At 39.4% G+C, this 26,595-nt stretch overlaps 1 protein-coding gene across 1 annotated transcript in view; it reads left to right on the top strand.

Annotated features, from left to right (window-relative positions):
* Nucleotides 1–26,595, top strand: part of SENP5 (SUMO specific peptidase 5) — a 1,029,054-nt gene that overhangs the window by 309,946 nt on the left and 692,513 nt on the right. The gene's annotated exons all lie outside the window — the stretch shown is intronic.

Below are 26,595 nucleotides of genomic sequence, written 5' to 3'. Positions count from 1 at the left end.
CACTCTATCCGACGCACTTTTCACCTCCAAAACACTCTCAGCATACTGTTCCTTCAGAATAACTCCTACGCCATTTCTCCTCCCATCCACACCATGATAAAACAATTTGAACCCACCTCCGATACACCTAGCCTTACTCCCCTTCCATCTGGTCTCTTGCACACACAATATACCAACCTTCCTTCTGTCCATCATATCCGCTACCTCTCTCCCTATACCAGTCGTACTGCCAACATTCAAAGTTCTGACCCTCACTACCACAGTCCTAGCCTTTCTCCTCTCTTCCTGCCTTCGGCCATGTCTACGCCTCTTCTCCTCCTTCTGCCAACAGTAGCCCAATTTCCGCCAACAGTACTGGTGGCGGTCGTTGTTAACCCGGGCCTCAACCGATCCGGTATAAAAGTTTTTCTTGGTATCTGCATGAAATGTTTTGGCGAAGTTATATGCCGGATGCCCTTCCTGACGCAACCCTCCCCATTTATTCGGGCTTGGGACCGGCACAAAGAAATGCACTGGCCCAGTGGCTGGGTTTTTTATATATATATATATATATATATATATATATATATATATATATATATATATATAATATGAATTGACACGGTTTCATCATCGTCCCTTTCCACTTTGAATTATAGTTTTAATCTTGTACTATGTACAGGAGACTTAATTGTGTAGCTCTGAAATACTCCTTCAAATTGGGTAATCCCAATCCACCCTGTTCTACTGGAAGAATCAGCTTATCCCACTTGATCATCCTCTCCCAGGTAAAGTCCTTCAGCTCTTTATTAATTGCTACCCACAACTTCCCCTCTGGTTGATAGAATACTCCTGACCTGTGTATAAGACTAAAAGGACTAAAAACATTTTAACTGTTTGTATCTTGCTATCCATATCCGTATAACAAAGCTTCCATTTTCTCATTTTTTGTATTATCTTTTGTTTAGTTTCTTCCCACATATCCTTAGCTGCCACACTAGAATCATTTTTAATCCATACTCCTAAATATTTCATTTTATCATGTCCCATTAATTATGGGCATTCCTGAACCAGTTCATGTGTGGGCACATAATTTACTGCTATTGCCTTTGTTGTAACTTAATTAATCTTTTATCCCAAGAAGACCTGAAACTGTCTCAGAATGTTCCCACAGCACTGTAATGTCTTTCTGGTTTTGTCAGGTACAAAATAATATCATCTGCAAATAAAGCCAGGTTTTCTTGACTACCATACCTATTGTATCCTTGAATTTCTGAGTCCGTTATTTTCTTTGCCAATGGTTCTACATATAATGTAAGTAATAGAGGAAAGAGGACATCCCTGCCTGATTCCTCTGTTCAGTCAGAAATTAGAGAGGACCCCACCCACTTTAATTTTCACCTATGATCCCTCATATATTCTCCTAATAAATCTTATAATTTTTTTTTCAAGAAATGCAAATGCTTCCATTTCCCTGCTCATAAAGTCCCAGCTTACTCTGTCAAATGCTTTCTCGGCATCAAGACCCACCAACAACAATGGTATTTTCTTACATTCTGCTTCCCCCTGGATTATCAGTGTTCTGTTAATGTTTTCAGATGTTTGCCTCCCCTCCACAAAACCACATTGATCCATATCTGTCAGTTTTGGCATTACTTTTGCCATTCTTTTAGCCATTATAGACATGAGCACATTATAATCATGGTCTAGTATTAAAATGGGCCTCTATGAAGCAGGATCTGATGGATCCTTACCCTCTTTAGGTATTAGTTACCACTGCTTTCTTCCAGGACGCTAGTACTTCTCTTAAGATACTGTTAAACAAAACCTTCCAGATCTTTCAATTTTTCCTCCTAGCTTCCAAGACTGGTTATACATCACAATTTTTATCCCATCTTCTCCTATCCTGTCAGCAATTAAGCCTCATCTACCTCTAACCTTGGCATATTTAATTCTTCCATAAACATTTCTATTTTTTTCTTGGTTTTCAGATTTCTCTGCTTTATAGAGACTATCGTAGAATTTCCGAAATATTTCTAATGCCTCTACAGGATCTCTTGTTACCTTCTTTCTTATAAGCTCCCTATGTTTGGCGACAGCCCTTTCTGTTGCCCAAGTCATTGTGCTAAAAGTTTTTGTGCTCTAGTATCAAAAAGTTGCTCAACATCAATCTTTCTAAGCTCCTGCATATTATTGATATAATTCCTTATTTTCTACATAGAATTCTGCAGTTGGTCCTCCTCTTGTTCTGTGAGATTCCCCCTTTTTTCTGCAATACTTTAACATTTGTCAGTCCTTTAAAGGCTGTCATTTGTTAGCTGTTTTCCAGTTGTCCATATATATGGATACCGGAGACCATTTCCCAGTTTGTGAGAAAACTAGTACGGAATGACATTGCCTAAGCCCAGTAGACCCTCATCAAGAGCTTATTATAATCATGTTTTGGTGGAGACAGGTTAATTAGTAACTAAAGGGTATGTATATCAAGGACATTTGATACCTTAAAAAAAGTTTTCGTGCTGCGGATTCTAGCTAGAATAGTCTGTCTACAGAACAGCTAAAATAATTAAATTATGTAAAAACAGCTACTAGATGGATTTTTAAGCATGAACTATGGCAGGAAGCTTGGTAACTTGCCTCCTGAGGTTTTATGACCTTGGAGTAAGTTATAAGTAAAGGGCATAGGAGCTGCTGGGATGTGCCATCCACATCATCCAGGACTTTTGTTTTAGTTTGCATTGAAGCAGTCACTTGATCTTTTCTCTGTTATGGTTACTATGTCCATCTTATAATGCTGTTTTTAGAAGTTGCTTCCTAAATCAGAAGAGTCACTGCCCCTGATAAGAGGGTCTGTTTATATCTTTTCAGTGAAAGAGTGCAGGAGCCACAGTGATACCTTTGTAAGTAAATAGACTACACCATTGAAAATGCTAGTTTTACTATGTGTTTTAGAGAGACATGGCTTTGTCATGTAATTTAAGCTACAAAACCAAACTACCTATCCAAGGCAATGTTCATCAGACTATTGTTGGTTTACTAAATTCGAGTAATAGCACAGACTACTGATTTAAAGGCATTAGTACTACAGAATAGAGAACAAAATATGGTGAGACTTTATTTTTTTCCTGTTTTGGGGTTTCCTTGCTATGTAACAGGGGTCAGCTTATTGACTGGTAAGGCTAGAATAGATGTGTACTGTTGCTCTTAGTAAGTACTTCAAAGACATCAGAGTGCCACTGTGTTAACACGAGAGAGAGAAAAACAGGGAAAGGTGAGGTGGAGGTTGGTGAGGTCTGCAGGTTACTAGCCAAAGCTCACAATTGTGGGTGAGTGCAAGAACATAGACTGGTTAGTTGATACTTTCCACTGTGACTGAGCATGTGTTTCAAAGTGGCTTTTTATAGCACTGCCATCACTGTCAGTTCCCTGGATCTCTCTACACCCTCTTTTGAACAAATCCCCAGGATACTTGAATAACTCTTGTCAAGTAGAGTATAGAAAATAGGCAAGAGAGGGCTGGAATTTATTTGAGGGAATTAACAAAGAGCTAAAATGTAATGGGAACAAATAATACGGTAGAGAAAATTTAATGGAGTGAGATGCAGCTAAGTAAGAGTTTGGACTACAGGTCTTGGACTGGCTTTCCTTTCAGGAATTGATAAGATTATAGGTAGAGAAAAAAGTGATGGGGGAGTACTAAGTAAAAACCCAGCTCTGGTAGACTTCCTGGTCCAATCTAGAACAGAAAGTGCTATTAAAGGGATGATTAGTAGGACATGTGAAATATTGCATGATAACTATAAGAATCAGAAGTTAGAAAAGATAGGAAAAAGGCAATAGCAAGGCAGTTTACAAAGAAGCACTGGGAAGAAATCTGGAAAGTACCCGCGTAGGTCAAGAAGGTTTAGGATTTTATCACTGAAGTCTTTGTATGGGTATTTTTGTACCTCTGTAGACTTGAGGATTTTTCCTCAGGTGGTTAGCAAATACTGGAAGTATGAAGGGAAAGAGAGATGTGATTGGGAAAGAGAATGTAACGAATTGGCAGACAGATTTTAAAGTAAATTTTAGGGGAGATAAATGGCAGTAACTCAGGAAGTGAATCTTTATAGCCGGGTTATAGGATCTCAATTACCTAGACATAGAAGGGTTTTACCTAGTTTAATGCTATTGGCTGACAGAAGAGCAGTTACTAAAAAATGGGAATCAAGATCTATACCAGAGGTAACGGAAGATCTTTTGCGGAATTTTTTTCAACATGTGGGTTGTCAGATCCTGCAAGATCTGCTGTCGGCACCTTATACCAAAACTTTTGGATATGAGATCTCTGACTCCTCCCCTACCCACAATTCCCATCTCCTGTGTGAATGCTCTCAGATCTCGTTTGCCATCTGTGTAAACCAGATGCATGGGCAGAGAGCTCCATCATTATTCATGATCGGCAAATGGTTTTCCTCCTCCTATTTAACATTTTTGAGAGAGCAGTATTACATAGGGTTAGGATTTAGTATATGTATATAGATTAGTGTGTTCACTATAGTTTCCTCAGTGTGTGTTTGCATGTGTGCATTCTTAGTTATCCTTAGCTTACTGCTTATAACATTTTCTTCTTGGATAAGTAAATCTCTAAACAGTTTAAGTACAAAACTCTAATGTCAACAGGTTTTAAAAAGTGCTCTTCCTGTGGGTGTAAAATTCCTCCCCAGGGCCCACACTCAGTGTGTACTGCTTGGGATTCTTAATTTACAAGTCTCGTGTTCCATCTTTGCACCATAGCCCCTTCAACATTGTAAAGAAAAAAAATATTTTGAAAGGCCTTCTCCCTCCGCATACAGGATCCAAAATGTCTTTGGATCCAAAGGCATCCACTTCTTCCCCTTCCACTGACAAGAAGAGGGATAAAGTAAAGGAGAGCTCCAAAAAGCAAGAGAGAAAGAAAGGGAGAAAATAAAAGAGAAATCAAAAGACAAGAGACCAAGGATCTCTGAGGAGGCTAAGAAAAAGTCTCCTGATCCCACAGCTATTGCAGGTCAGTCCGATCCAAATGTTTCTAGGATCCAGACTTAGTCTCAGAAGTCTTTCTTTACCTTGGCACCGACAAGTCCCATACTTTTCTCTCCTATATTACAGAAAGTGTCTTCAAAGCCTACATCAGTAGTTTTATCCTCCAGCTCTGGCCAATCTACTAGAAGTCTCTCAGAATTTGAAGTCAGCTGAATGAAGAGGAGATACTTGTGAACTCAGATTCAGCTGGGAGTCCTCCTGACTCCATCCCTGAGGAAAGATCTGGGATCAGTCCTTTCCACTCCACCTGTTCAGTCTTCTCAGCCTTTTATACCATCTCCATTATTGGAGGCGGTGTATGTCAGACCCAACCTTCCCATACTACCAGCTTTCTGAGTCAGTAGCCCTGGAGACTTTGTCTTTGACATCTTCCCTCACTCACTCAACTCTGGACACTTTCAAGTGGTGCAGATTTCCAGAGCCAAAGCATCAGTGTTGGGTGCCAGTGGTAGAGTTGACCTAGAGATTTTCAGAGTCATCATTTCCACTTGTGGCCTCGGCAGTTGACAGCTCTGTTCCAAAGTCCTCCTCGGGGCCATCAGCTATTGGATTCAAGAGGGCTTCTGATTTTACTAGTTTGGCTGGCTCTTCAGTTCCAGTGGCTGAGTCTGATTTTGAGGCTGTGGAGCGGGCCATGGCTGGACCATGATGTCTGGTATGCTCGGAGTTTGGACCCATCTAGACTTCTCTGAACACTATACTCTCCTCCTATCATTTTGATAGGGACAGATGGATACATTAGGCTTCGAGACTACTTGGCAGTCGAGTCCCACGTCTGATTGCAATGTCACCCGCTGGAGTCCCAAGATACATACCTCAGAAGAGGACTTGTAAAGAGAAGCATATTGACTGCTCTCCTGAATCTTTCACCAAAGACACAGACTTAGATGAGGGAGAAGGCTCCCCAAGATCTCCTCTGAAGACATCCTCTTCAGAAAGATCCTAGAAGTAATGAAATAGTGGGGGAGGATGGTCCACTGAAGCTCCTCCTCCTGACGAGTTGGTGTTTCTTGAAGCCTTTGTGTCTGATCCTGGGTGGTCCCTCCTCCCAATGCCTTAGTCGACCTTATCACTCAAAAAGCCTGGAAGGAGCCTAATGTGGTAGAACTCATCTCAATAAAGCTGGACAGAATTTTAGTTGCTCCTAAAGATAGGAAATTCTGATCCACGAGTCCCATTGTAAATGCCATGGTGGTAGCAGCGATAGCTAAAAAGGAGCTGTCCTGGGAGAGTTCTCTGTCCATCCCCTTAACAGAGAGTTTATGCCATTGGATAGATTGGGGAAATGGACATATGCTTCAGACACATTCTTTCTTCTTGCACTGAACTATATAGCTTTCTGGACATGTTTCCAGAGAAATTTGAGTAAGTAGCTTTCAAATTCTCTGGCTGGTAACTTGCCAGTGGATATCCAGAAAAAGTGAGAGATTCCCAGTTATCTACCTTACAGTCATCTTTAAATGTAACCATGAGCCTGCTTTCTAATGCAGTAGATATTGCAGCCCAATCAGCTGGTACTGGGATTACGATGGATCATTATGCCTGGATATGGCTTTGTGACTTTGCAGAAAGCTTTGACATCCTTCTTCAAAACCCCATGTGAAAGTTCCATTTTGTTTGGACCAAAATTCAAAGACACGCAAGAACAGACCTGGTCTACCATTGGAATCCATTTGTCAACCCCTCAGAGATCCTTCTCTAGGAATCAGTGGGGTGGAAGAAAAATGTGGTTAAAAAAAATGACACCTTTGGGGAGTGGTCTCCCAGAGGTGGAAATAATTCAATGGGATGTTAGAGCTAGTACTCAAGCCAGTTAGAAAGATCCCCTTCACCCAATTTGGAGCACTCCAGACCTCCTTTGTTGGCTTCTTCCAGGACCTCTAGAAGCTGCCTGAGGCAGACGTGGACAAGTTGATGAGGAAGTTCTAAGCAAAGGCCAATTCCAGACAAAAACCCCAACCTTGCGTAAAACACAGCTTTATTTAGTGCTTTCATCAGCGTATATCAAAGACTTCTTCAGAATACAGCCATTTTGAAAAATCACATGGTTAAATACCTCATACAATCAAGTTGTAATAAAATGACCCAATGAAAACCCAACCATATTAATATCTAAAAAAATTACACTAATATAAATTTATACCAATAATATATAAACCCAATAAATGTAGTTAAAACATAAAAATTACAGTATATGCATATGTATAAACTTAATTTTTAAAAGCCTGTCTCTAAATTCGAACATTTTGTTCTAAACCGTATAAGAACTCAATTTCAAATAACTGGTTATACTGATACCATCATTCAAACCAGGTTTGGTGAGTGCATTTAGCTTAATTTGCCAACAAAGCTCCCTAAAATCTAGCTTGTCCTCCCATGGTCCACCCCTGGGATCTTGAGGTATTTTTTCAATAATGACAAATTTAAAGCTATGGGATGGGTGGTTCTCTGTGTCGAAATAAAGCACTATTAGTGTTCCATTTTTTTTATGTCTGTAGCATGCTCATACATTCGCTCCTTAAACTTTCTTTTGGTTTTCCCTATATAAAAACTAGTACATTTTTCACATAAAGCAGCATATACTACCCCCAATGTGTTGCAAGTAAATTTCCCTGTTAACTTTATAAAGGTATTCTTAATTTTGACCTTGTCTGTTTCACTAAAGGACATTGAGAACAAAACCCACATCTTTTCAAACCTTCAAATCTTCTGAACCAGGTAATGTCACCAACATGCATTCTAATGAACATCAGGCTTCACTTGTTCTGCCTGGTACAAGGTATAATTTAACAGACTGGTTTCACAAGGATTTTAGCTTTGCTAGCTTGGGCAACAACAGTCAAAGTGCAACAGTTATTAAATATGTTTGAAACTAAGTTACTGAAGTGTAGGAAGCTTCAGTTAGAAAACTCATACTACTTGGAATGTATAAAAAATAAAATTGTTCCTAAAGGACTAAGACTGGAAGTACCCTACGGGTTTAATTTCAAATTCTCCCTTACACTCAGAGCTTATTGCTTTATTTGACCGGCAGGATTTGGAGTGAATTGACATTCTAATTAAACACAATCATAAAACCATAGAAGCATTGCACAAAGAATTGACGGATTTGGATAAAGTACTATGTAATGATTTGCTCTTTGAGCACAATGTATCAAAATACAGACACATTTTTTGAAAAAAAATGATTAATTGTTGACATCCAAAGTTGGAAAGAAAAGAAATTAGTCAGAGACATTAAGGTGTATACTTAAGGGTTAGCATATCTAAAACCCCTGCAGTTTTTGTCAAGTTCCACCCCCGACCGATCTTCAGCCAATGAGCAGGGGAGAAGTAGTAATACGGCAGACGTTGACTCGTTTGAACAAGCCCCTTTAGGGTGGGATGTTCCGAGAAGGTCTACAAGGATAAGCAACTAGGCACAACAAGCAAACTACAGGCCACCGTGCTACTGTCAAGGTCGGGTCTATCAAAATCCGCAGTTCTATCATACAAACAGGCAGCAGATGAACTGGAACTAGATTTGAAGCAAGTAGCTGCTAGCGTAGATACATCACATGGAGTTTCAAAGTTTAAGGAACCAGTGGTTCCAGTTGCAGGATTGACCTGTATGTTAGACACAGAAGGAACTGCTGATTTGGTATATGTTCGGAATTTCTTCGAACAGAATGACATTGGAACACTTCGGTATCTGATGAAGACACCATGATGGCGTGTAACAGTTATGAGCATCTTTTCAAAATTTCTAATGACAAAGATAACTTTACTGTTTTTAACTTTACAACACAGTTGTTTGATATGGATATTGCAAATTTGCTCTGCAAGGTCTTAAATTTTGTGCCTACCAAGCGTGCTAGTTTAGTAGAGGTTATTTTAGATTTAAAAATGTTCATCAGGAATTTGAACTTCAGGTTAATGTTTGATCAAACGATTAGCAGTGAGAACAATGTGATGTTGTAAAAAAAAAAGTTTATGTAATCCTCCCTTGGTTAATTGTTTTAACTTTTTTTTGAAAAAATGTGTGACTGATTTCCAAGCTTTGCTCAGGGGCAAGGGGAATTGTGTCCACAATTTATCTAACAAAGAGAGGGAATTGCTTATTAAGTTAATTAACAACAAGTCTATTTGGGTTATGAATCCCGATAGGGGGGGTTGGGGTGGTTTTAATGTCTAAACAGGATTACATTAACAGAATCAATGTATTGTTGTTAGATGACACAGTGTTTGAAGAAGTTTCTAAAAGTTTTGTTAATGTTTCCTACCACAAAATTGACATCATACTACAGGATTTACAGGACCAAGGACTAATAGATGTTAGTCTATTAGAATTTTTACAAGTGAAATTTCCTAAAATACCTTGTATCTTTGGCTTATTAAAGATACACAAGGACAAAGTGGACCCCCCATGAGGCCAATTGTTAGTGCAAATGGATCCAAGACAGAATTCATGGACAGATATATAGATAGTGTACTAAAATATGTTCTTAAAAGTGAAGAACATATTTGTATAGATTTGTGGCATTTTCTTAGAAAGTTTAATGCTGTGCAATGTGACAAAAAAGACACTTTTCTAACTGTGAATGTTGTAAATTTGTACAATTCTATTCCACACACAGTGGGGATAGAGTGGTTTGAAAAATTTCTGTATGAGACTGCATTATTCAACAATGACCAAGTGACCATTCTTGTTACATTAATGGATGTTATGTTAAGAAATAATTTAATTTTTTTTTTGTGAGGGTCAATATTTCCTTCAAAAGACAGGGGTAGCCATGGGGGCGATATGTGCCCCTGTGTTTGCAAATATAGTTGTTAATGTGGGAAAGGAAATATTTACTCAATTCACCATTCATTAACAAATGGAGTTTATATTTACGTATTATTGATTTTTTTTTTTTATGGATAGGAGAAGATACAGACATTCAGGATTTTACATTGCATATTAACAGTACCACTGAATTTTTGGAGTTCACCTTCACACATGGTACAGACGGTATCAATTATTTGGACGTGGTCATTAAAAAGGAAAACATACACTATATTAGTGACTTGTATAGAAAGCCAACTTACAGCAACAGTTTATTGCATTTTCAAAGCAATCACCCTAAGCATGCAAAGAAAGGCTTAGTGAAGGGCCAACTTATTAGATTGGCTCGTATGGTCACTAGAGATGACCAATGTTTTGTCCAACGTACTGAACACATTGACATGTTTAGGTCTCGTGAATATCCATCTGATTTTTTAGGGAATTTTTGAATTAAATCTGTATTAAAAGAGAGAAGGGTATTATAGTACCACTTTTTTGAATTACAGCAAGGAGGTGAACTCATGGATGTCCCTCAAAGAGACGGTACTTTAGAGAATAGGGACTTTAAATGTTCCTTTATCACTAGATTTACAGTGGATTATCAGTTTCTATCTAACATTTTGAACAAGAATTGGCACATTTTCCATGGTTTGATGGGATTATTGAAAAATTAGGTTCAAGACCATGTATAGTCTGTAGGAGAAGGTTCACCTTTAAACAGTTAGAAAATAAAGGCATCAGTCGTGTACAGGGAGGGTCTTCGGGTATGAAAAGATGTGGGTTTTGTTCCCAATGTCCTTTAGAAACAAACAGACAAGGTCAGAATTACTAATACCTTGATAACGTTAATTGGGAAGTTTACTTGCAACACATTGGGGGTAGTATATGCTGCTTTATGTGAAGAATGTACTGGTTTGTATATAGGGAAAACCAAAAGAAAGTTTAAGGAGAGAATGTATGAGCATGCTAGGGACATAAAAAAACGGAACGCTAATAGTGCTTTATTTCGACACATAGAGAACCACCCATCCCATAGCTTTAAATTGGTCATTATTGCAAAAATACTTCAGGATCCCAAGTGTGGACCATGGGAGGACAAACTAGATTTTAGAGAGCTTTGTTGGCAAATTAAGTTAAATGCACTCACCAAACCTAGTTTGAATGATGGTATCAGTGTAACCAGTTATTTGAAATTGCGTTCTTATAAGGTTTAGAACAAAATGTTAGTATTTAGAGACAGGCTTTTAAAAATTAAGTTTGCACATATGCATATATTGTAGTTTATATGTTTTAACTACAGTTATTAGGTTTAGATACTGTTATAAATTTATATTAATGTGATTGTTTTAGATATTAATATGGTTGGGTTTTCATTGGGTTATTTTATCACATGACTTGATTGTATGAGGTATTTAAAATTGATTTTTCAATATGGCTGTATTCTGGAAGAAGTCTTTGCTATACGCTGACGAATGCGCTAAATAAAGCCGTGTTTTACGCAAGGTTCGGGTTTTTGTCTGGAATTGGCCTTTGCTTAAAGTTTTGTGCTGGTATTCTTGGTTTGTGATGAGGAAGTGGAAGTTTCTTGAGGCCCAGATTCAGATGGGTGTAGTGTCAGCTCAGTCCCTTATCAGATCCTTGAGCTGTCTGGCCCATACCTTCAGAACTTCTTCTCCGATCCAACCCTCTGCTTCGGAGTTGCAGGTTTTGGGAATCCTGAGAGTGTCAGCTTTGGTGCCAGGAAAACCACCTTCCTCAACTCCAGTGGTACCCCTGATCAGCCCTGTTGCTATTCCTTCAGAGCAGTGTGGATCTCAGAACCAAGGTGGTGTCGGTGCCGGGTCCAGGGGAGTGGGGTCAGCTCTGCCCTTGTTGGAGCAGTCCCTTCCCCTTGATACTTCTGCTCTCGACAGCTTGCCTCTGACTCCAGAATCTGGAGTGAGTCCTGGCTGCCTTCCCTTCGTTGGTTTGGCTCTGGTGGATGCAGAGAGGGTTTCTCCATGTCTGTTGGCTTTCCAAGTAGTGGAAAGGGTTCTGTCCAGTAGCGGGGAAATATTGTTTCATGTCCTGCAGACTACCCTTGGACCCCTGTTGGGTCGTGGTTTTGAACCTACTCATTCTGTCCCAAGCATTCTGTAGGATCTGCCTGCTCAGGAGGAGATCCCCTTTTTCCAACACTTCCCCCAATACCCTGCGGAGGAAGTTCCCTGGAAGAAGACATGCAAAAGGAGGCATATCGACTGCCCAGTGGCATCATTAACCGAATAGATGGACTTTGATGAGGGCAAAGGATCTTCTCGATCCCCATCTGATGACATCTCCTTAGGAGACATTCTAGAGATCCTAAAGCAGAAAGGTGGGTGGTCTGTCCAGTCTCCTTTTTCTAAGGCGTCAGTGTTCTTGGAGGCTTTTGGGGGCAGACCCATCTGCGTCATGGGTGATCCCCCCCCCCCCCAGCAGATGACCTTGTTGATGTGGTTTCCTACCGGGCATGGAAGGAACCGGATACCATCGAGTCCATTCCCAGTCACCACAATAGGTTTGTGGTCCCACCATCTGATAAGAAACACTAGAGTAAAAGCCTTGTAGTTGATGCCATCTTGTTGTTGGCGGCTACTAAGGAAGAACTGGCAGAGGAAAGTGCCAGTGTCCATCTGCCAAACAAGGAGTCTAGAGCATTGTAGAGGTTCGGAAGTGCATTTACACCTTAGCCACCTTTGCGCTGGGGTCATTAAATTGTTTTCTCATTTTACCTGGCTTCACATAGATCTGATCAAGGAGCTCTCAGCCTCTTTCTCAGAGTCCATGCCTGCGGAAGAGCTTAAGAAACTTTCTCTAAAGCTGGTCACTCTGTTGTCCATTGCTAACTCCTCAATGAATTTAAGTTTCCATGCAGCAGAAGGTACCTTACGAGCTGCTGGTTCAGGTATGTACCTAAAGAGGCACTCCTGAATGAGACTATGATTTCGTGCAACCCTTCAGAGAGTCCAATGTCTCTTTTGATGGCTCATCACTGTTTGGGCCCTTTGTTAGAGATGCACTCACCTACAGTGAAAAGAATGGGATGACCCTTTCTGCCATAGGAATCAAATTTTCTACACCTTAGAGGACCTTTTTGAGGAACCAGCATAGAGACAAGAAAATGTGGTTTTGTAAATCCCAAGGGCCTTTCCACGACCCACGTAGGGAGCCCTCCTCCAGAGGCAAAGGAGGAGGGTTTAATAGTTGATGTCCTAGTAGCAGAGGGGGTCTGCAGAACCAGGGCTGCAAAGACATGTTCCCTGACGAGCCCTATCAGAGCTTCTGAAGTGCTGTCCGAGTGCTGATCTCTGGAGGCAGTCAGGGGTGACTTTCCTTGCACTCAGAAGACTTGACACTTGAACAGTTCTTGGGTGCTAAACTTAATATCCAGAGGCTGCGACAACCCCCCTAACACCAGCAAGAAACCCCCCGATGTGCCACCATGTCAGAGAGAGCAGGCAGCCCAAGAAATTCAAAAATTGCTGGAAAAAAGTCATCAAAGAGGTCCCAGCCGAACAAAGAGGATTCAAAATTTACTCCCACTTACTTTTGGTGCTGAAAAAAACAGGTGACCCAAACCTAATACTGGATCTAAGTAATTTGAATCTTTAGGTAAAGAAGTCTGGGTTCCGAATGGTTACAGCATAGTCTATTCTGTCCCTGTTGCGCAAGTACGATTGGATGTGCTCAATAGATCTCAAGATGCATACTATCATATCAAAATAGACAGGCACTCCAGGAGATGCCTGCGTTTTCGGCTGAGAGCCAATCACTTTCAGTTCAGAGCACTGCCCTTTGGGCTCACCACAGCCCCCTGGGTGTTCACCAAATACATGGCAGTTGTAGCATCTCACATGAGACTCAAAGGATTCTGGGTGTTTCCAAACGTAGACGATTGGCACCTTACCACCCCCAAAAGGCATCAACTTCTCCAGGCCAGAGATTACTTGATTCAACTCTCGCACTCTCTGGGCATCACAGTAAATTTAGACAAGTCCAGTCTGACTGTGAAAGTATGTGAAGGCTGCCAGCCTAGCCAGATAGAATTTTGTAGATAATGCTGTCATTTGTAAATATTAATATAAGCCACAGGTTTGTTCTCTTAAATGGAAGAAAATTGTGTTAAATGTTGAATGTCAAAAATTTAACAACAGTGCACTTTGCTGGAAGAAAGCTGATAAGTCAAGCCTTGTATAATTGTTTGATCTCAAAACCCGGAGCCGCGATGTCTGAATGAAGGAATTCTTCCTGTTGTTTTGAGACAAGAGTTAATGGCTAGAATTTACATGTATAATGTCTTTTATTGCTCTGGCTTCCTGACCAGCTGCAAGATCAAAAGGGCTGTAAACTCTGAGTTTCTCTTAGCCTGGGAAACTGAGAATAATGATGTAATCTGAAATGAGTCAGTGGTACTGTGTTATCAAGTTAAGGACAGAGAGGAGGAGAATCAGAGCTTTTTGCATTTGTTTTCAAAACGGACAACATCACCAGCACTACCTTGCTCTATATGTAAGTTTATTTTAGAACTGTGTTTGCTCTTAGATATAAATAGGAAATGGGAAGTCTAGTCTAGCTGTTTTCTGTATTGTCAACTTTTCTACTGTATTATTTTAAGCATTTATCTGTGATCTCTGAACTCTTGACTAGCATTGTGTAGTAAGAAGTATTGTCTTCTTTTCTTATTATTTATTATTAAATGTTTTTCTACCTTTCAACTGTGGCTGTTATGTAGAGATAATTTAAGCTCTGGAGTACATTGCATGTATATAGTGATATTGTCCAAGCCACTCCAAATAAGCCTTGCTGTTTGTCACACTTACCATTTGGATAATAATATTGCAAAGTAATTGGACACTCTTTGATAAGGGCCTTATTAGTAGCTGATATTAGTGGTTGGTGGCAAGTGGTACTACCGTATAGTTTGGGCAGAAGGGGCAAAGCTGGAGAATCTGTGGCAGCCTTCCCAAGGAGTGTCTGTGTGTTTGTATGTAACTCGTATCTCAGTGTGTGTGTCAGCTAGTTGGGCAGGGACACGAAGCACTGTTTGGACAGAGAGGGTGCTGGAGGTTTAGCTTGACCAGTGGACTGAGATTTGGACCTTGTAGCTGTGCCAGTGGGGAGTCTTATTGGGAATCTGGTGAGAAAGGGAGAAACCAGCCCCAAGACTGACTGTGATCTCTATGTGCTCTTAAGGGAAATTGTACTTCACTGTGTGTGCATTTGTTATCCTTCCCAATGTGGATGCCCCTCACTGGTGTTAGTGGTGAGGACTGAGGCTCCTTGATTGCTGGGCCAGTGCACGGGCGTCACACTGACTACTATGCAGAACCTTGAATTCATAGGAACACAGCTGAACATGAAGGATCAAATAGCTTCTCTCCCCTTCACCATATAACAACACTGAGGAGTCAAGTCCATAAACTATTTATCCCACCCACCCTCCCCTGCATGGCTAGTTTCACAAGCTCTGGGGTCGATGTCAGCAGAGATTTTTAGTTCGTTCCTCTGGCAACGTTCTTTATGCGAATTCTTCAAAGGATATTAGCAGTACAATGGTCTGTCAATGTCAAACCCAGAGCTGTTGGACATGCTGCACTTAAAGAAATCCCATCCCTCAGAGAAGCACACTCCAGGGATCTAAACCTTGTCATCACAATGAACAAAACATGCTGGAGGGATAGATTCCTGACCCAGAGACACCCCAGACTCTGGAATAGACTGCCCATACATGTCAAGCAGAACGCCTATTTGGCCCTCTTCAAAAGGAACCTTGATGATTGGATGGGAGATAGGAAATTTACCTCGGGGAATCACGTCAGTCGCCCTGCTAGACAGGGGTCCAGGGAAGTAAATACTGTGGGAAGAAATAGCCAGGCAATTGCTATGGCTAGGCTTGTATAGGCCCTAGGGACGATAGCCTAGTACCAACTTATGAACCTATGTACCCTACCAACCTCTGTCTATTCCCATCAGACTAACACTAATCCATTGTTGGATTCAATCAGGCAACCTCTTTTTAGGCAGACCCTTCTTGATTCCCCTTCCAATAGCCACAGTGACCACGGATGCTTCCTAGTTGGGTTGGGTGGGGGCATTACAAGGGAAAGATGGTCAGACACATGGTCCCCTCTGGAGACCAGGATGCATATCAGTGTCCTTCTAAAGTTGCAAGCCTTTCAGGACATTCTTCCTGTGGGGACCATTGCTGTTCACACCAACATGTCTGTAATCTGATACATCAAGGAAGGAGGAACCTGTTCTTAACCATTATTCAGGAAGGCCACGAGGGTTTGGAAATGGGCAATATCTTCTGATTGCCTTCTGGTTGCAACACTCATTCCGGGGAAAACCAGTGAGCTGGTGGACAGACTTGGCAGATCTCTTCTGATTCCACAGAAGTGGTTCCTCAAGCATTCAGTGGGGAGCATGATCTTCGTTGGAGCCAGCCTTGCTGTGACTTTTTTTGCCTCTCTCCTCAACAACAAATGCAGTGAGTTCTTTACTCTGCCCCCCCCGGGGGGGGGGGGGAGTCCCTGAGGGATGCTATGGTGCATGATTGGCCCTCGGGTCTACATTATGCCTATCCCCCTCTTCCACTTATCCCAAAATTTCTTTAGAAGTCAGGCAAACTGAAGAGCTAAGTCGTCCTCATTGCCCCCTTCAGTCCTCGACAGATGTGATTCCCCCTTTCTCTGGTGTCCTGTAAAATGTCCTTTGTGGCTACTGGAGCTGAGACTGGATCTCCTCCCTCACCCATCAAGATTGCAGTATCCTAGTTTTCATGCCATCAAGCTGACCGCATGGTTTCTCCACTTCCAGCGATAGTAAGACAGTCCAGGCTTGCTTCCCTGGTTTGTAACATCATTTTGGCGTCACAAAAAGTTTCAGCTAAGAAAGTAAATGGAAAAGATTTGTTGTTTGGGCTGCAAGTAAAAATATTGATCCCTTCTCCGCACCTATCTCAGACATTTTGCTTTTTCTTAATGCCTTGTTTAAAGAAGGAGCAAGTTTTTCTACTATCAGACTCTAGCTAGCAGCAGTTTCTAATTTTCATACGGTTAGCCAGTGTCGCACCTTGTCTACTTTTAGATTATGTAAAACATTTATGAAGGGCATCTTTTTGCTGAGACCACTCACTAAAGATCCTTCCCCACCCTGCAGAGTTTGAAGACTGTTCGAGCCAGGAGCTAGTTGTGACTTGAAGTTTTTGTCATGGAAGACAATCCTTTTAGCAACCATTACTTCAACAAAGAGAATGTCAGAACTACAGGTGTTATATTACAAATTTCCTTATATTTTCATAAAGACAGGGTTTCACTGCATACCAGTCCCTCTTTTATGCCTAAAGTAGCCACAGAAAACATTAACCAATCCATTCATTTACCAGTATTTTTTCCCAATTTTTCCAACAAAGGAGAGTACATTCTTCATCTCCTTGCTTTTCATAGATTACTGCATTTTTATTTGCATAGAACAAAGCAGCACAGGAAGTCAGACCAATTGTTTACAGCCTTCTCTGCTAACAAATTAGGCCGAGCAGTGTCTAAAATCACACTGGCCAAATGGATTACTGACTGTATCACCTTCATTTATTCTCAGAGAGACTTAGAACTACCTTGACCTCCAAGAGCACATTCTACTAGATCTGCGGCTACTTCTGCCTTTTCATCCAGAATTTCCATTGATGGTATTTGTGTGACAGCCACCTGGTCAAACGATCACACCTTTGTTGCACACTGCAAATTGGTTATTGCGTCTTGGAGCAGGGCTTCCTTTGGCTCAACTGTACTCCTGCACATTCTTCCATGAGGACCACCCAGGAATCATTTTGCTGGAGACTCTGACCCAATCATGAGGAGGAATGAAGAGGGCAACGTCCAATTAAAAATTTTTTTTTACCATAACTTGGCATCTGTGCTGTCCGTTTTCATTCCTCCTCACTTTCCCACCCAGCCATTCCCCCTGCAATATTCTTCTAGAGGATCTGTGGAAGATTGTAGGACACTGAGGCCCTATGTCTGAGCCTCATTTGCTTTGCTTCTATCCTGTCCATGCTATCAATGGATGGTGAATCAGCAAACTCAGTCTGAGGTGCTGGGGTGGATGTAGTGCATTATGTGTAAAGGGAGGATCCAAGTCTGAAAAATGTGGCCGAGCCAGATCCAAGGATGGGATCTGAGACCCAATCATGAGGAGGAATGAAGATGGACAACTCAAGTTATGGAAAGACATAACTTTTTATTACAGGTGATTGCTGCACTGAAGGTTGAGCTGCTTAAGTGTGAGAATTTAGTGTTGCAGTGAGTTTCATTGTGATGTATTTCATTATGTGAGCCAACAATGCATTTTCAGAGCATTTCTCATTTTCTTCACAGTGATGTGACCATTGAGTTAATATAAATAATTTTGGAAGATGTGGGGAACTTGCCTCCTAGCATATATATATATATATATATATATATATATATATATATATATATATATATATATTTTTTTTTTTTTGTTAGGTATTTCGGATTACTGTTCCTGCTGTTTTTTCAATAAATGGTGAGTGCAAAAAATGTTTCCCAGTGGCATGTTTGTAAAGCACTCCATTTGTTTCCGTTTAATTTGAGACCATTCTACTTGCACCAGTTGTTAAGGTGGTTTTATCCATGTTGGAGCATATGTGAGTCAGTGGAAGACCACATAACATTACACAATTTGCGTTACCCTGCAAACATGGATAAACATAGGCCCAAAGTATTGGTCTGAAAATCTGAGAAATAAATGGCAAAGAGGAAGGAGGTCCAGAACTTAGCCCTTTGGTACACCACTGGTAAGCTGTGCTTTCAGACATGGCACCTTTGACTCTAACTACATGGGGTTCTGTCAGAAAACCAGCTGGCTATCCACCACACAACGTAAGGATTTATTTTTAGATTTTCAAGTCTCAGTACTGCAAGGGAAATAGCATTAAGGTCTTGAACAGTACCAGATATAATGCATGCCCTGTATAACCACTGTCCATTGCTTCAGTGACCATTTCAAAGAAATTAATGAAGTTGAAGAGGCAGGACCTTACTTTGAAAAAGCCACGCTGCTGAAGCTCTAAGGTTAAGAGAATTTCATGTCCAGATTAATGAGGTCTGAGTTGATACATTCCATAACTTCATATATGAGGTTAGTGAGATTGATGGATCTGTAGTTACCAGGGTCTGTGGTTGGGATACCATTTTTTAATGGCATTAAACAGGCTGCTTTCTAGGCTTCAGGAAAATATAATAGATGGAGAGGCTTGCATCAGAGGTTAAGCAGGCTTTCATATAGGCCTTATTTGGTACTGATGGGCAACCAGGTGAGTTATCAGGGCACATGAATGAGATGTTATTGGCTTTTGACAGGGTTAATGGGTATGTAAAAATATCTTGAAGTACTTAGTTAACTTCACCCAATGTCAAACCAGATGTTAGTGTTATGCGGTCCAAATAGTGTAGCTAAACTATGGACCCACACCCCTCTGCCACTGAAATTTACTTCTATTTATGCTTTGTTGACCAAGGTAGTCCCACTGGGCTAATGACCTTTTTCAGGGAGAAACCTGATGTGGTATTTATAGTGCTAGGGGAAATTGAGCCAGGGCATTAGGGAACTTTCCTCTACTCTTCAGAGCTGCTAAGTGGTGCCGGAAGGCTTCCACAGCAGCAAGGAAGCATTAGAGAAGCAGGAGAAAGAGAGAAACACTATGGAGAGTTTAGAAGTGGAAGATGAACATTTGTAGAAAAATGTATTGGTTATGGAGCATCAGAATTCAGATAAAGATTACTGTGTGGTGGATAATACAAATGAGAAGCATTTTGCTGTCTCTGCGGAGAAAGAGGTAAGCATTCAAGTCCATTAGAGTGGTGCAGGGTAACAGAACTGACATCAGGAGGGCTATCAGAGGATGATCCAGGTAACAGTTCTGCTGTTCATTGGGTGAGATGGCAGATTACCGTCCTCACCACTTCTGAAAAAGTTATGTGGAGAAATAACCAGGTGACGTGACAACAAAGATTGCAGCATTAAGACTTGTGTAGCAGTGACGGAAAGTAAAAGTAGAAAGCAACACAAGGCGGAGTCAGTTTTTGTGGCAGCAGAGAATACAACAATGACAGCAGGTAAAAGAGAACTTTAACAAACTAAGTAAAACTGTTTTTAAAAAGAATAGAAGACCAATTGTGAGAAGAACAAAAAATGAGACACTAGTAGACAATTTGGTAACTGTTCATGGATTTAAAACTCTAGAAAGTTTGCCTTTTATACATAAGTAGGGACAGAGAATTTTGTGACAACATTTGAAAGTGAGGGGTTGATGATGAAATTTCTGGAACTGTGTAACAGAATGGACATTTATCTGTGGAGCAGTTGTTCTCTGGAAGTAATGTAAATAATAAAATGTTACTTTGCAGTTTAGAATTGAATTGGAAGATATTAAAAAAATGCACGCAGGATTTGTGTAAAATTGTTGATAACATTGTAAAAGGCAAGATAAACTTGTGGAATGTAGGGTAAAGGTTGGAAACTGTTTTAAAACGTTAAAAAAAAAAAAAAGGGGGGGGGGATACACTTGCCTGTCTGATCAGCCTCAATCATCCTTCTGTAGAGAATTGTCATTTAATTGCGGACTGTGACAAGATAAAATGTAACCAGTGTGGGGAGAAGGGGCATACGGCAAGAAGGTTGTTTGGCTGTATCCAGGTTGTGTAAAAATAAATAAAAAGGGGGCCACTTTTTCATATTGACTGCCAAGAGCAAACTGTAAACAGTGAAAAAGAATGGTAAAGGAAAAAATATACATGAAGAATAAGATGCTGAAGGAGAGAGTGAATTAGGTGAAAAAGAAAAGAAACTGTAGAAGAACAAGAAAAATATGGAGGGAAAAGGAGGAGAGAGTTTGCATGCAGAAGGAGAAGTTAGGAGAAGGGATTGACACTAAGAATTATATTGTTGTATGCATATATAACTAGCAAGGAAAGAGATGATCCATTTAGTCAAATAGTAGACTGGTGGTTAACATAAAAATTATAATTGCATAGGACTTCAAATGTAATTTAATGTGAAGACAAAAAGAAAAGTCAAGATATAAAAAAAATGCAGGATTTGATAAAATGAGGTAAATTAGCTGTGTGGAACAAAAGTCGATGGACATAGAAGGGAGACACTTTGATCTGAAATTGATTATTTTGTATGATTGAAAGGCTTGGGCGTAGCAGATGGTAATGCATTTTTTTTTCTTTCAAACATTTTTATTGAATTATCACTTATGACATAGGCAAATTTACATTCATATAAACGTAATCAAACTATATTAACATAACAAACACTGTACTTCACATAGATTGCTATGTATCATGTAACCCAAGTAATTCAGTTCCTACTTTTTTTTTAAACAAGAAACATCTTCATTAAACCATCATTTATTACATAGACAATCGTACATTTATATAAACGAAAACAAACAGGTTTGACATTTTTTCAAACCAATTAGCAATATGGATGGAAGTGATGGAAGAAAGGGAATAAAAAAAAACAGAGAGAAATCTGGGGGTGAAATTGTGAGTGAGAAGTATTGCAGTTATCGAAGGATCATGTAACCGTGAAGGACTTCTACAAAAACTAGTCTGAGAGGTGAACTGAATTTAAAAAGTATAAAATGTGTATTTTTTTCAATGGCATGATGTAAGAAAGGAAGAGAAAGTGAAGTTTGGGAAAACTTATGAAATGTATTAGAGAACTTAAAATACTAGATGTAACGTTGGTAAATGTGTTAGAGAATTTAGAGACTAATATAGAGAGTATTATGGTATGGGAAAAGGAATATACAAAAAGTCAAGAAAATATAAGGCATTAATGTTTAGGCAGAGATGATATTTACAAGGGAGAAGTGAGAATATTTCTGCATATTAGGGCGGTAAGATAAGATAGTATAATGAGAGAAATTAAAAATGTAAAAGGAGCAATGAAAAGAACATGAGAGCAAATTGACTATTTTAGTACAGCATGTAGAAAATTATTTGTAAGAGTATAAGGATGAAAGTGAGAGAAAATAGAAAGTAAATAAATTTCCAGAGCAAGTTGAGGAAGAATTTGAAAAGCAATTAGTAGTAGTGAATTGGATGACGTACTTAAAAGTTAATGTTTCATTATCAAGCCTGAATGGTATAAGGTATGGAATATAAAATAAATTAATGGAGTGGTAAAGAGGGTATTTTGTAAATATACTCCAATGAATGGTTGAAGGAAGGTTTTGTTTATGATGAGTTATGTAGTGGGATATTAAAATTTATGTGGAAGAAAGATGAAAATAATTAAAAAAAAATGGAGACTCATGCTAAGTAACACTGATTTCTTTTTTAAGGGAATAATTCATAGGAAAATAGGAAGGATGAGAGATATTATGAAAGATAGTTTATATGGTATAAAATTGTCATTGGTCATGGGAAAAATTGTGGATAATATAAGTAAAAGGGAGGATGTGGAACTTATGGCAGGTGATATTAGCAAGGTATTTGATGCAGTGGAATATGTTGCTTTGTGGAATGTCATGTAGAAGTGTGGAATAGGTAGTAGAATTGGGAAGATATGTATGTTGGCATATAAGAATAATAGAGTGGGAGTGTTGGAGAATGGGTGGTTGAGTAAAGAAGTATGAATGAAGCGTGGTATAAGACAAGGATGTCCCATGAGTGAAATATCGTTTGCACTGGTGACAAATGTGATAATGACTAAAGTAGTTTATAAAATGAAACTTACAAGATATATGATGCAAAAGGAAGTGATGATACTGGTAGTTTTGATGTACACAGAAATAGTTGTAGTTACTTAAAAACTAAATGTGGATGAGGGAAATCTTGGTTTAACTGGATGTTTAAAGGAAATGTGAATGACCTTGACTAATGATAAAAGTAAGAGTTAAGATGATGTGAAACTTGGTGGTGGTAGATTTTTAAATGGAGTGTCTTTGCTAGGAACTAAATTTAGGAAAATAATGTTGTTGTGATACAATGTGCAGGGCCAATGAAAGAAATGTCTTCTGTGTAGGACATGCAAATTGACATTTATGAAAAAGATCCATCTGTTGAATTTGGTTTTAATGGGAAAAATAGCATATATGTCAAATGTTTGTATGATCCCAGTAAAATATGAAAAGGAAATTTGTGCAATTGGTATTTTCTTTCATATGGGGTCCAAGATTAAACCCATTGAAAAGAGGTTTGTGCTATATGAGTGAAGATGATGGGGGGGGGGGTTACTAAATCTAGTTTTGTTCTGTTTATTTAAACTTGTGTAGAGTATTAAAGTGGGTAAAGAAGAGAATGCAAATTTAATAGTGAAACAGTTTAAATACAAAACTTCTGATGGATTATGAGAATAAGAGAGATGATATGTGAATAAAGTAATTAAAAAATTAAGAAAAATACTAGCATGGAAAATAAAAAAAAAAGTAATGATAGAGAATCATAGAGGGATGTATATGTATGTGAATTATTTAAATCCATGGGAAATTTTACCAGGAAAAGTGATTAAAACCATTAAAGTAAGGAAAAAATGGTGTACCAACATAGTGCCAGGATTTCCTTTGGAGACTAGCTGTAAATAAGTTGCCAGTAAAGGAGGCTATGCCATATAAACAAAAGTTGAGTGTGTTCATTTTGATGAGAGGAGCAACAACAGAGACTTTTACTGAAATGTAAAAGATTGTTGAAATTCTGGAAAAAGTTCTGTGAAGAAAATTTTTTGAGAATTAATATAAACAATATAGATATGAATATGCATGGGTGTTGTAAGAATGAGAAGAATATGTGAGATAAGTAGATAAGAAATTATTTTATGTAATATGTGTTTGCAGTGAAAGATTGAAATTTTGTTTAATGAGAAATTGATTTAGGCAGATATACAACTAAAAATTAGGTTATTGTTGAGCGGGGGTGAGTTATGAAGAATTACAATTAGGATGTTATAAAAAAACTTCTAAATAGTAAGAAATAGAAATGTGCATATATGTGCTTATAAATATGTAAATGTTTTTATGTTGTGCTAAGTGAAGGACCCCTACTCTTTATGATAGATACCATGTGATCCTTTACCTCCATTCCAGCTACTACCAAATCAAGCAGATGGGACCTCGGTTTAATGTTTCATCAGAAGGACAACCTACTCAGGAGTACAGCACACCCTTATGCTGCACTGCTGTCAGCGGTCCTCTCATACGGGAATAGAACTCGCAGCCTTTTGCACCAAAGGCCTGAGTGCTGCCTATTGCATCACTAACCATTTCATACCCCTTCCCCCACAATTTCTCAGATTATAAACCAGTATCTGATCCTCCTCCTCCTTTTCAGATCTCCCAAGAGCAAGTCCTCAAAGCACTGTCCAACCCCAAGAACATTGCTTCTGTTGGGCTGGATGACATACTAGGGTGCGTACTGACAAGCCTGAAAAGGACCTAACATGCATAAAACAGAGACTATTTAATGTCAGTTTGTACCAGATATATGGAGGACAGTAACAGTCACAGAGGTGTACCATCAGTGGAACTGAGTAATTATAGACCCATAAGTCTGACCAGTCTCCTCTGTAAATTCTGGACAGGATCATTGTGAAATTAAATGAATAAGTAAGGACATAGGTACCCTACAAACTCTTGACACTAGCCAGTTCGGTTTTGCCTATTAACCTGGTCAACGACTTTGAAAGGATTACCGAGGCAGTGAATGAGGGAGATTCAGCACACACTGCATATCTACACTTCACAAAGGTGTTCAGTACCATCCTACACTTTGGTATAGATGCTAAACTTGCCCAGCTAAATGTAAATCCTATGCATCTTGTTGGATAGCATGATACTGCCTCCTCCAAAAGACGTGTCTGTAGCAGTGTATCCCAGGTTCAGTCCTTGGGCCACTCCTCTATGGCCTTCACTTCTAGGAGGACAAACCTAATTTTAAGGGTTTATGGTTAACCAAGTTTGCAGATGATTGTCAACTTGGTGCTGTAATAAACACTCTAGAAGATGAGATCTTCCAAGAGAGCCTTTCCCAAACACAGATGGTGTTAAAGCCATGACCTAAAACTGTATACCATAAGGTGTATAATAGTATTCTTCGGCAAGCATGTCATATCCTGTAACTGCCATATCGACAACACACCCCTGAAAATTGATAAGGGAACTAGGAGTCTATCTAGACAATAAACTCTTTCATTTGCCATGTAGCCACTATTGTAAGAAAGTTCATCTCTGTTGTACAGCTGTCAGTAAAGGTATGACATCCATGTGTACGACATCCAGGTGTAAGGATGTCATCATTCCACTGTATTTAGTACTTATTAGGTCTTTCATTATGTGCCCCCTTTGGCATGTACCTGTCCAAATACTTGACATAACTTGAATGACCACAACACTTACTCTTAAAGAAAGTGAAGGGCTTAAATCATAAAAGCTACAATGACCATCTCAATGCCGGTTCCTGTTCTTGGTATTTTACAGGCCATGGAGGGGAGATCTCTGCCTCATTTACAGAGCTTCAAATGACTCCATCCTTTGAGAGCTACTGCACATTCAGAAGTCCAGTGGTGGTATAAACACCTGCACAAAGGGATCTTAATCTCTTCTGCAATATAAATTGAGCATGTTGGAGGACTAGATGTGTATCACAGAGAGCGCTTCTGGACTAGTGTTCATCTCCACATAAAGCAAAATAGGTATCTTACTGTGTTTAACAGTAATGTAGATGAATGGATGAAAAACTGCACCCTGATTTAGCACCATTGTGGATATGGGTATCATGCAAAATGTCTGGGCTCTGGGCTGTTCATATTAAAAACACAAGGCCTCTGGGGTATTGATATTTATAATACAAGGGCTGTAAACTCTTTTGGAGTGCATGGCTAGGCTTCAAATGATTCCCCATGCATTAGTTGGCTAATAAGCACCTATGAACCTGTTTAGGAGTAGTGGGTGAAAATGAGTGTATTGATTTGTTATTCAGATGGCTGTTTGTTTTACAGGTTAAATTGTAAGTTTAGTTGTGTAATGGATTTGATTCTTTATTAGTTGAATTTGTCAGTTTGATATACGTCCAGAATTAGGAAATTGATTTAATAGGATTGTAATGAGGTGAAGTAAGTTTTCAGTCTGTGTTGTTGAATTTATGCTGGTTGGTGTTTTTCCACTATTTCTAAGTATTGTTTTTTTTATGCCATTTATTTTTGTACCTATAGGTAAGCCAGGTGCTGTTATGTTTGATTCTTCTACATAAGACAGCTGTGTAGTTGAGAAGTTGTAGGAATGCTTTATTAAAATAGACTGCATCATCAAGGGTGAGATTTTAATATGTTCTGGCTCTAGCTGGGCTTATTGAAACTTTGATATGGCAAATATATATATTTGTGCAGTTGTGTTACTTTCCAGGTCATGTATGTTGGATTATGATAAATTGTACCAGGGAGTACACCTGTTTCAGTGATACTGGTGTGCTTCAGACTTTGGTGGTATTCAGAGAACATATGTGACAACATGGTGGTAAATAACCAGATAAATTTTGCACTATGTGCTCTGCCTGGGATTAGTAGACATTTCTGAGAGTTGGCATGGAGTGATCAGCAAGGGACAGTGCTACTTAATGTATCTTTACAGCTGTGATATTTGCAAATGTTCTACTGGATTGACTAGGCAGTGAGTGATCACATACTATAGATTAAAC

The sequence above is a fragment of the Protopterus annectens genome, chromosome 4.part1 (assembly GCF_019279795.1).
Source record: "Protopterus annectens isolate FY-2018-M chromosome 4.part1, PAN1.0, whole genome shotgun sequence".
NCBI lineage: Eukaryota > Metazoa > Chordata > Ceratodontiformes > Protopteridae > Protopterus > Protopterus annectens.
The sequence above is the reverse complement of the archived record's forward strand: the minus strand, read 5'-3'. Positions and strand labels throughout refer to the sequence as shown.